The sequence below is a fragment of the Ochotona curzoniae genome, unplaced genomic scaffold (genome assembly GCF_017591425.1).
Source record: "Ochotona curzoniae isolate NIBS_2020 unplaced genomic scaffold, NIBS_Ocur_1.0 contig_3819, whole genome shotgun sequence".
Classification (NCBI taxonomy): Eukaryota; Metazoa; Chordata; class Mammalia; order Lagomorpha; family Ochotonidae; genus Ochotona; species Ochotona curzoniae.
Window position 1 is genome coordinate 28,227,459 of NW_024466004.1, and position 9,878 is coordinate 28,237,336.

Below are 9,878 nucleotides of genomic sequence, written 5' to 3' on the forward strand. Positions count from 1 at the left end.
TCCATAGAGTCTGGGAGTTCTACTCCAGCTTCCCTAAGTTCCCTCTTCCCCCACTAAGTTCCCCTATATTACTACCATAATGTGGTTCTTCATAAACAGTCATATGTCCATCATTGCAGATATGGACAATGGCAGACAGTCCAGTATCCTATTGTCAAGATATAGTCCATCTTTGATCTAGAAGTAGAGATGAATACTGCCTTGTATCCTCCCATCTGGATATGTTAGTCTCCATTACATAGTTACTATGCATTCCCTTAAATGAAAAGCCACAACATAAAACAACAGGACGAAAAATAGAAATTTACAATGCCATGAAGTTAAACAACATGCTACTGGATATGATAGTTTCCATTACACAGTAGTAACTGTACATCCCCTTAAATGAAAAGCCACAAAACAAAATCAACAACAGGAATTAGAAAAGAAATTAAAAACAACATGAGGTTTAATACCATGTTACTGAATGACTAATGACTAATGACTAAAGCAAAATAAAGAACCTTCTTGAAGGAAATGATGCTAATATATAATCTATGAGTATCTGAAGAATTTTGAGAGAAATATGAAAGATTAAACTAAAAAGAAATCAAAATCCATAAGATATAGTTTCCGCTGATCTTTATTGGTGAGATGTGTCTGCTGTAGGCAGCAGATAAATGGGTTTTGTTTTTAATCCAATGTACTTATCAATGACATTTGATTAATGCATTTAAGCCTTTACATTCAGGGATAATATAAACAGATGGTAATTTAGTCCTGTCATTTAAGCAAAGGGTTGTTCATTGATTTAGTCTTCTGTTGTTATTTTACTGGGATGTTTCTTTACATTTGCCTTTGGTTTTGGTGGGTGCTAGTAGTTTCCTGTGAGAGGTCTCCTGTGAGTTTAATTGGCATTCCTTTATATGTCAGTTGATTTTTTTCATGTGCATATTTAAGGATGTTTTCCTCGTGTTCAATTTAAGAGAGTTTGATTATCATGTGTTGTGGTGAAGGTCGCTTTGGGTCAAGCCTTTTGGGAGTTCTGGATGTTGACAAAAGTTTTTGCTCCTTTGCAGGGGAGTCTTCAGTAATATTTATTGTGTCTCTGTCTGTTCTTTTGCTCTTGATCATTGTACTTCTGGTTAGTAGTCTTCTCCTTGGGGCAGCTTTCTAAGCTGTGTCACCCACAGATCTACAGTTTGGTTTTATTTATTGTGTTTGGTACCCAGTTTTTTGCAGTCACTTGAGCTGCTCCCTCCAGCAAATTCTTGTCTGGGTTCTTATGTTATACTCCCACCACGGTCTCCATAGCCCCAGCTCCTGGCTCACCACTTTCCATCTCCACCATTGTGTGTACAACCTTTGTCCCACTTCCAGTTCAAGCAGTTCCCAGGATTAGGAAGACATTAAGTATCCTAAATAGCTAAGTTGTTGGCAGTGCTGATCTTGCTGGAATCTCTTGGTCATTAGGTCTGAGGGCCAACAGGACCTATTTTGAACCATACAATGCCATAGTCGGTATTATTTTCCTGTGAGACCAGTGCACTGAACTGAGAAGAAAGTGAGTTCAGTCTCAGCTCAGCACATGCGCATAGCCTTTGCAACACTGTACAAAATAGCGGCTGATGTTCCACTACTAGAGTTCTTGATCTGCTGAACTTCAGGTCTGAGGACTACCCTGACCTGTCTTGGGTAGAACCTGTACAATGCCATGTTGTTACAGTTCACTGAGCCAGAAATTAGTTCACTTCCAGCTCCATACAGCCACAATCCTGTCCCATAGCTTTTGCCTCTTTAAATAAAATGGTGCCCTCTTTGGCTCTAGGGGTAAAATGGACTATGAAATCCATCCTGTCCCTGCACTGCCTGTCTGGGATCTGCTGCTCTGTCTCTGCTCCTTGTCAAATCAAACAGACCAGCAGGACCAGCAGCTCTTTGGGTTCACCTCCTGAGATTCCAGTGAGTGTCCCTTCCCACCTTGTTCCTGGTGGAGTTTCTGCTGCCAGTGCAGTTCAGATCATGGTTTGCTGAATGTTGCTGGGTTATTGCTCACTATACCACCACATCATTGTCTCTGCTTCTTTCCATGTCTTTTAGTCTCCGGGTGTCCCTCTGCTGTCATTCTGTCCTATCCTATTTCCTTGAAAGTGCCATCTCTGCTTAACACTGGTACATTCATTTTCAAATATCTTGAGTTACAAATTGTTTATCTGATCTTTGCAGAGGTATCATGTCACCTAAACTCCTACCTATTTTAAATACCAGAAACTTCTTTTGGAAGAACTTGGGAATCACTCCTCTGAAAGGCAGTCAAAAAGGAAAATACCTTTGTCTCCTAGCCTCAGAGGAAGGGAAGGAGACCAGCTCCCTTGGGTATCAATTAGCAAACACAGATGGGTTAATCACAGAGAAGAACATTTGCCAATTCAGGAATAAATAACTCAATATGTTCAACATATCCTGTTGATCAAACTCCTCCACTAAGGTTCTGGAAGCAGTACTTTTCCATTAGCTCATCTTAGTTCTTCAAAAGTCTTTCACCTTTAGAATTTACTTCAGAAGTAAATTTGTTTAGAAGAATTTATTTCAGCCTGAGGTTTCTCTCCCATATTGCAATAGTCATGAGTTATTATTCCTTGCCTTTACCTTCCCATGAAAATGATGGCCAAGGTAAGGTTCAAGGGTAAAAAGCTAGGCAGGAAACCACCATCTAAACAGGTCCTAACAGTCATTAACATATGTAACTGCCTATTAGCGATCTGTACTATTAGCACATATTCTATTATCACAATACATCGTTAACACAAAGGACTTTATTTCAAAGTTAATCATAAACAGTGGTTTAAGAAATCTCATTAAGTTCTATGAAAGAATAATGAAGCTCTATGGCTAATGAAAGAAAACAAAGGCCCAAGAAACGTAAAACTCCAGCAAGTTGAGATGCTCAACTTTTGATGCACCTGATACAGAATTAAGACCAGATACCAAGATGATAGTAGAATTGTTGAATAGGTGACATGTAGTATAATTGGTGGGAGTGACATCAGTCTCTCTTCATCCCTTCATGAATATGAGGCCATTCCGAACATATTAGCTGTATCTAATGAGATACATTCTGAAGAGCTGACGAACCACAAAAACTGGGGAACCAGAGAGATCAGTTGTTTATTTTAATAACAGTAGTAACAATTACCAAATTATCTCATGTACTTTACATCACTCAGTCATTCCTAAAATCCAATGAAGTTGATGACTACTCATATTGTCACTTATCTGATAAGGGAACTGAGACTAAAGAAGTGACAGCAGAGAATTAGATTAATATTTAAACTAAAGCTGATTCTGAAGTTTTCAATTCTAGTTAAATAATAGGATCAACAGGTGTGCTATTTTTTAAACATTTATTTATTTTTATTTTTATTGGAAAGTCAGATATACAGAGAGGAAGAGAGACAGAGAGGATGATCTTCCATCCATTGACTCACTCCCCAAGCGGCCGCAACACTCTGATGAGCAGAACCAAAGCCAGGAGCCAGGAGTCTCCTCCAAGTCTCCCACGTGGGTGCAGGGTCCTCAACTATTTTCCTAGGCCACAAGCAGGGAACTGGATGGGAAGTGGGGCCACCAGGGTTAGATCTGGCACCCATATGGGATCCCAGTGCATGCAAGGTGAGGACTTTATCACTAGACCATTATGCCATTCCCAACAGGTGTGCTGTTTAAACAATCAATTTCTGGGGCCTGCACTGTGGCAGAAAAGGTGAAGCCACCACCTCTGATGCCAGTATCTCATAAGAGCACTGGTTTGTGTCCCAGATTCTCCACTAATGGACTTGATAATGACCTGAGGAAAGCAGAAAGTCCAATTGGTTTTGACCGCTGCCATGCATGTAGAAGATTCAGTTAAATTTCCTGGCTTTAGCCTGGCTAAGTCCAGGCCATTGTGACCATCTGGGGAGTGAAACATCAGATAGAACTTTCTCTGTCTCTCTATATAACTCTGACCTGGGATAAAATAAATTTTATATGGGTTCCATACTTAGGGATTCAATTTAATTGGTTTGAATGGGGCTTATGCATTAGGGGGGAAAAAAGGTAGCAAAAAAAAAATTAATTACACCTTCTCAAGGTGACTTCAGTGTGCAGTCAGTGAGATGAAGTATTGCACCAGGCTATTCTGTTTCTCTTCCAACTATTTGTGTGGTAGGAATAACAGAATAAATCGATACCAAGCAAGACAAAGGCCACTGTTCACGTCTTCACCTCCAGTCTACCTCCGAGTACTAGACTCTGGCTTCTACATTTGCCACCCATCCATATTGCATCACACTAAGGCTAACAATTAACTACCTGATGAATTCACTGATCGTTTAATGCACATCTTCCTTGATTGACACACTAATTAGAGCATTATCTCTGGAGCTATGCTTTTTTCTAAGTCATAAAAATATTCTGTGCAGGCAAGCATTCTGAACTTCTCTGCATTTTCTTTCTTGAATTTCCTTGTTACTCTGTGACTTCAGTATTTTACTCTCTGCCTATTTCATTCAATGTATTTATATTCCTGCACCATTATCTCAGCTGCTCCTACAGTATCAATTACTCCTTGAGAAAAAAACAAAGTCCACATTCGCCTCCCTAGTTCTTTTCTCTCCTGGGTTCCACATATCCAACAGCATCCTTTAGATATCTCCATCTGCCCCAGTGTAGACCCAGGGAGCCTGGATCCTAAAGAGTTACAACCCAGGAGACTGCCGTTGCTCACAAGGGACATGATGTTCCACACATTAGTATACACGAGGTAGTATATCTATGTCCTCCAACCCTTCCTTGTAAGCCTCAGAGGGTTCTCCTCTGTGGATGACAAAGGGAGGGCTTATTAATGATATTATTTTAAGGTAATGTAAAGAAAATAAAATTATAACAAGCATATGCTGTCAGGCCCTTTGACTGACTCCAGCCTCCTCTCTACATAATTATTCTACTGGGAGATAAACCAAAGGTGAAATTGTTCAGTCGTGGTTGATTAGCTATTGCCTAATTCTGAATTTCTGTACTGCTAACTATATTAGACAGTTTTTCCACTTCAAATATTTATGCAAAAAATAGAATTTATTCCCCAGTGTGTTAGTTATATATTCATTCATTTAGTTCTTATGTTTTTGAGCTTTTTCTTATTTCTGAGTTTATGTTTGTTAAAGTACACTGTCATTAATTAAGGCAACATGCATAAAGAAATCAATAGCTACATCCAATTCTAAAATAAATTAATGTTCATTAACTTTACTGTATAATGTAGCACTACCCTGAAATTTTGATTTTATTTAGTATTTTATATCATTTTATTAATTCACATCAGTGATAATAGTAACAACTAATCTTTTTCTAAAAGATTTTTTTTTCTTAATTTTCATTTGAATGGCAGAGTTACACATAGACAGGAGAGAATGATTGATTGACTAACCGATCATTCACTTCCCAAATGGTCACAATGGCCAGAACAAAACCAATCAGAAACCAAGAACCAGGACCTCCCTCCAGGTCTCCTGTGTCCAATGTGGTTGCAGGGGATCAAGGACTTGAGACATCCACAACCGCTTTCCCAAGTCATAAGCAGGAAGCTGAATCAAAATTGAAGCAGCAGACACAAAAAACTGCACCAAGAATGGATGTCTGCTGGTGCTGCAGCTGGCCCCAGGTTAGCTATTTTGTAAGAGAAACTTTCTCATGGTTTATATTGCCTGTTGCAAAAATTTAATCCAAAAATTTTATCTCTGGGCCCAGCGGCGTGGCCTAGCAGCTAAAGTCCTCACCTTGAACGCACCAGGATCCCACATGGGTGCCGGTTCTAATCCTGGCAGCTCCATTTCCCATCCAGCTCCCTGCTTGTGGCCTAGGAGGGCAGTCGAAGACAGCCCAAAGCCTTGGGACCCTGCACCCATGTGGGAGACCTGGAAGAGGTTCCTGGTTCCCGGCTTCGGATCGGAGCAGCACAGGCCATTGCGGTCGCTTGGGGGAGTGAATCATCGGATGGAAGATCTTCCTCTCTGTCTTTCCTCCTCTCTGTATATCTGACTTTGCAATAAAAATTAATAAATCTTTTAAAAGAAACAAAAAAAGCAAAAATTTTGTTTCTGATGTATAAACATAGGGGCATATAGCACCTTGCTCTATTTTTGCTAGTTATGATTGAGTAATAGTTTAAATGTATACAAAGTAAGCACCTAACTCACTCATGGAAGCCCAAATTTATATGAGTTGCAAACACAGGAGGTGCTTCCTCAATATTAAGCAATAATTATGTGGATGGATGCTCCATTTCATTTATAATAAAGTGCAAGTGCTTTGCAATTTATATGAAGACAAAAATCCAATTAGGAGGTTTGAAAATATAGTCATTCCATTACTGGATACATTAAATTCTGTCACATTGGAATTCTCTCCTTGGTGTTAAATTTTTAAATCAATTTTTGTCATAATTTCCTCTTGCTGATAAGTTAATATGCATGCTGTGCATAACAGTTACAACATTGAATAGATTCTCCTTTTTTGCTTCAAAAGTTTAATATAAAATGTCATTTCCACTGTGTTCCCTGTGAGGCTTGCTGAAACATGCCCATGAACATAGATTCTCAAGATCTATCTTTTAATTATTACTTCAAGGAAAATTTTAATGTGAAAATTTAAAATAAAAGTTTTATAATCTAATTTATGATAGTAAAATATGAGTTCAAAATAGAAATGTTTGCGTTTTATCAGTACAATCTTCTTATGATTAATACGGGGAAATACTTCAGAAGCTTTCCTGGACAATCTGCTGCTAGAACAGTTCTTCATGGTAATCTGATATGAAGCAAGTGACTTAGGAATGGAAATTCTTTTCCTGTTTTTACAAAATGGAAGCACACTCTAACATCTAAAATGTTTTAAAGTTGCGTAATAAATGTTTCTAACTGATCAGCTCTGTTTGCACTTTTAACAATTTTAGAAAACAACCAGAATTCACCCATGACACACCAGTTCCGGTCACCCCCAAAAGTCATTTAGCCAGTGCACACTGACCTTCTAGAATGGACACTTTTCCATTGACAACAATGGAGTCTGCTAGACATGGTTCTTTGCTGTGGCATTATGGGATAGACAAATACCAGTGGAGAGAGAAATGCCATGGACTGTCACTACAACTTTTCTATTAGGTTATCAGCAGAAATATTCAGCTGAAATGACCAGCCCCACGTACCCTCCTCTGCATTACTAGCAATGGGGAATTCTGAGTTTAATGTTAAGTACAAATATTAAAAATAAAGTAATTAGATAAATGCCATTTTTTCCTTGAGAGCTTTGTCTTCAGAAAGGAAGTTTTCTTTTTTTAATATATATAGATTTTTTTTTATTAATTACGTTGCATTATGTGACACAGCTTCGTAGGCTCTGGGAATCCCCCAACCCCTCCCATAACCTCGGGGGGAGGGTAGATAAATGGCATTTTAAGGGTAAAGACTAAGAGTGTTCGTTTTCCTGTGTTTAAGTTAGAACTTTGTAGTCATTTACCAAGGAAATAGAATGTCAAAAGATTATCCCATTGTTTTAGACAAAAGACAGAAGGAGTGATAGGTCCTCAGTTTAGCAAATCTAGTTCTCAGATTGCTAAAGTCGTAGTTTGTTCTGCAGGAGAGATCTGAAAATATTGGCAAGGTGAGTTACTCTGAACTCTGTCTTCAAAGATCCCTTCAGAATGAACTCCCATCCTTAGTATATTCCCAGGAAGTGAAACCAAGTACGTCTAGTTTTGCAGCTCATTCCTTAGATAATGGGGGAGGTATGCTGTAGCTGCTAAGAATACATATAAATTTTGAAATCTGGCAATATAAAGTTAAATCCTCTTTGTTACACCTATTGGATAAATGATCTCAGAAAACTTGTGTAATCTTAGCCAGTTTTAGAGTTTGTTCCCAGTTATGATATGAAATAATAGTGATACCTCATATGGAGAATCAACTTAGATATTCAAAACTTAGCGCTATATAGAGCATAAAGTAATTATCTCAATAGTAGCTAAATTACAAGCATTTGCATGTTGTTTCATGATTTTCATACTCTTTAGAAAGTCATGGATTTGGGAGAGAAACACATAGGATCTTTTGATTAATGTTTCACATTGCAGCTTTCTTTTCACCAGTACTGAGCATCTTTATTTTCTAAAAACTGTATTAAAAAAATCAAAGGGTCTTTCCCACTCCAAGTATGAGTTTGTAAGTTTGAGTGGTTACATGATAGTGTCTCTTTAATTTATTGCCACTTTCCTCTTGTATCTGTGGGATATATTCAGTGGTCAAAAAAAAAACTTAATCACATCTCATCTGTATAAATTTTTATAACTCAGAAGCTTTTTAGCTTTTATCCTTATATTCCAACACAAAGCATACTATTTATAATATTATGTTTGTTACATGATTACCCCTTGATAACAGGAAAGCTTCATGATGGGAAAATAATGTATTATTTATTCTTGATGAATTAAACAGTATTGAAAACAGATGAACACAAAATGAGGTATAAGAAGCTTTATTTTAGAGCAGGTTTCAGAGCATGGAGAGTTTTAAGGAATAAATGTATTGCTTTATTAAAGAGGTCCTTAATCCAAAAAGACATAATGATTTTTCATGTGGATACAACTAATAGTAAAACACCAAGATATATGAGGTACAAGCTGAAGGGAGTAAAAATGAACACATTTTTATGACTGGAAACTCTAGCAAAAATATATCAGAAATAAAGACATACACCAGGCAGAATGTCAGCAATGATATAGTCTAACTTAACAGCACTAAGTCAACTAGGTACAGCTGACACATACAGCCTAATTCATTCAACAAGAATTCATTACTCACTCTTCTCATCTGAAGTTCAAATAGAGAACTAACCAAGATAGAACATATTTTCAGACATAAATCAAATTGCAACAAGTTTGCAAACATGGAAATAATATCGTATATTCTCTTATGCTGTAATGGACGTAAATTTGAAACCAATAACAGCAAAAATAGAAAACCCAAATTTTAGAAACCCATATTTTAGAAAATCCAAAATATGTAGAGGTTGAACAGCAGCCTTTTAAATTTAACATGGCAAAGGGTAAATCTCAAGAAAATTTAAAGCAATTTAACCTAAATGAAAATGGAACACATCAAAACTTGTCCGCTAGAGGAATAAAATAGTTGAAGAAACATTATGGCATTATTGCATATACTACAAGTTAAAATCAGCGAAGTTTCTACCTTCATAAATTCAAAAAAAGGAAGAATAAAGTACATTCAAAATAAGTGGAAGGAAATAAAAAATAAAAATTAGAGCAGAAATTAATCAAATTGAAAATAACAAATTAATAAAGAACACCAAAATAGAAACATGTCTCTTTGAAAAAAAATCACCACACTTACTGGCAGGGAAGATACCACGATCACGAATGTGGTTTTCCTAGGACGAGGCTTATCCATTGCACTCTGGATGTGCTGACCCCTGCGATTTCCCCAAATGTGGGAAACTCGACTGCATAATATGTGATAGTCGGGGACTGCATTCGTGCGCTCCCCTGGAATTAAAAAAGAAAACAAAAAACACCAGCATTAATAAAACTATAGTGAGATCAGATAAAAACAAAAGACAGAAGGTACAAATTATTATTAGCAAATAAAAGAGGATACATCACTACAGGACTCAGAGTCATTTAAAGGAAAATGAGTAATAACGAATTATATGAACATATAATAATATATGTTAATAATCATAAACATAATAAATAGATTATCCCTGCAACTTTGATGATCTAGAATAAATGTATTAATTATCTCAGAAAATCAAGAGAGATAATCTGGATATATGGATAGATAGATACA

At 37.1% G+C, this 9,878-nt stretch overlaps 1 non-coding gene across 1 annotated transcript; it reads left to right on the top strand.

The window, feature by feature from the left end:
• Window positions 1-9,414: 9,414 nt before the first annotated feature.
• On the top strand, window positions 9,415-9,577 carry LOC121158861. The gene has a single exon (XR_005884246.1). It is a non-coding gene; the product is annotated as a U1 spliceosomal RNA (small nuclear RNA).
• The last annotated feature ends 301 nt before the right edge of the window (window positions 9,578-9,878 follow it).